The sequence below is a fragment of the Galeopterus variegatus genome, unplaced genomic scaffold (assembly GCF_000696425.1).
Source record: "Galeopterus variegatus unplaced genomic scaffold, G_variegatus-3.0.2 Scaffold12278, whole genome shotgun sequence".
Taxonomy (NCBI): domain Eukaryota; kingdom Metazoa; phylum Chordata; class Mammalia; order Dermoptera; family Cynocephalidae; genus Galeopterus; species Galeopterus variegatus.
Window position 1 is genome coordinate 22,186 of NW_007738389.1, and position 2,101 is coordinate 24,286.

A 2,101-nucleotide genomic window follows, 5' to 3' on the forward strand; every position below is an offset into this window, starting at 1 on the left:
CAGGGTTGTTACAAACTGTGTTTTAAAGGGGCTTTTGCTCCCAAGACCTTCCCTGGCTTAGTGCTTGTCCATTTACCTGGACTAGTACTTAGATCTTCTCCCTCCAGCAGCCATGCGCCTTCTCCTTGTTCAAACTTGCAGTTCACAAGAGGCTGGGAAATGGAAAGTCCTCTTCAAGGGGAATATACAGGCTTTTGAGATCATCCTATGTATAAATACCCACGCAGAACTTAGGACAGATAAAACTAGCCAGTTATGTTGTTCCTTTCATTCATCCAACAAATACACATGTATATTTTTTGGCACTGGCCAGTAAGAGGATGTGAACCCTTGACCTTGGTCCCTTGGTGTTATAACAGCACACTCTCATTGGCCAGCTCCATCAGATATTTATTGAGCACCCATTTGGTGTAGGCATTACGGGATATAGCAAGAAATAAGACAGACAGACATGGTGCCATTTTCTTAGTAAAGCCTTTCTGCAAGAAACTAAAGAAACAGTTTCAAGGAGGGGTTAAGCCAAGGAGCTAAGCTAAGCCCAAAAAGTACCCTACTTCAGAAGATGGGAACGTACTGAATTTGGAGTGTAGAGGATTCTTAAAGCAAATGTACTTCACAGGGCCTGGGTTTCCAAAGCCTTGCGGTTTCAAGTATTGACCTTGCGGAGGACTGGAAATTTTCCTCAGGCTATAAAGTCACTGGTGTAAGATAAAGATTTGTGGCACAACAAGATTGCTGCCTCAAGGACAGAGTAGTTACTGACTGAAATGTAAAGATACTGGAAAATTGCTGGATGGTGAAGGAATGTTTGCTAAGATGAAGCTTTTGTTGATAAGATCACTTAATTGCCTCACTGGAATGTCATCTGACTTGTTTCACTGAAAGTCACCAGCCTATATTGTTGAACTATAACCCCACCTATGTTCTCTTCCTGTAACTTCCTGATCTGGAAAATAAATGCAGGAAGAGAACCCCAACTTGGGGTTAATTTCCCAAGGAAGGGATGCCTGTCCCTTGAGGGATCCGGGAAAGTTAACCACTTCGCAGGTTCTCACTGTTCAGAAGAGAAGAGCTTTGATTAATCCTTTGTGGCTCTGTCACCCAGGGGAAGTGGGGTGACAAATCCGTGGGGGGCAAAGCAACAATGGAGGAACTAACCTGAGGGATGCCCCAGCCCTCCCGGGAAAGGAGAAAATGGAGAGTTGTAGCCTTGGGGGAAGCAAAGGGAAACTGCCTATTTGTTGACTAGCCATGCAGAGGCTTTCCATTGGGGGACAAGGAGTAAATGCTATCCCTCTGGTGCATCACAGCAATAAGAGATCTCTACACACTGGAAAGAAAGTGCCAGATTTTCAGAATTGAGCTGATTCTCAGCTTTTTGTTTTTTGGCGGCTCGCTTGTACAGTAAGGCGATCTGAACCTTTGACTTTGGTGTTATAACACCAACCTCTAACCAACTGGGTTAATTGGCTAACCCGTGATTCTCAATCTTAAAGGAACAGTTTCCTTACCCAGTAGGACCCGGTTCCTCCACCCATCCTGGGTCAAAGGTACAGTCACGCTGCTGAAGGGTGTGGATCCCTGAAACAACAAGCAAATTCCTTCTTGCCAGTGTTCTCATGATCTAGGGTGGAGGTGAAGGGGCCGGTAACACTAGCAGCCTTGGGGAAGCTGGAAATCAATCTGTGAAAGGATTCGCATCCCTGGGTAGTTCAAGAAAACCATTATATCAATAGCTTTCTATGTGCTTTATACTATAATGGATTCTGACAAATACATACACACACACACACACACACAAAAGAGACACACTGTTTCTTGTCTTTGCACGTTTATAATTGTGGTAGAATTTATGTGTACATAGTTAGAAAATGTGTGCGTGCATGAGAAGTAACTGGGCAAGATCCAGCAGGTGCTTGGAACATACAAGATCCAATACCAAAAAGAAAAATTAGAATGTGAGTTCATACAGTGCAGAATCAGGTGCAAATTATGAAAGAAACGTGAAAGCTGAATTTTTTTTTTTTTTAAAGATGTCCGGTAAGGGGATCTTAACCCTTGACTTGGTGTTGTCAGCACCACGCTCACCCAGCGAGCTAAC

The 2,101-nt window shown here is 43.8% G+C and overlaps 1 long non-coding RNA gene across 1 annotated transcript in view; it reads left to right on the forward strand.

Moving 5' to 3' along the window:
* Nucleotides 1-1,464: 1,464 nt before the first annotated feature.
* Nucleotides 1,465-2,101, forward strand: part of LOC103611033 — a 7,871-nt gene continuing 7,234 nt past the window's right edge. The window contains exon 1 of the long non-coding RNA XR_552269.1: nt 1,465-1,550. This is a non-coding gene — a long non-coding RNA (uncharacterized LOC103611033). The remainder of the gene's footprint in view (nt 1,551-2,101) is intronic.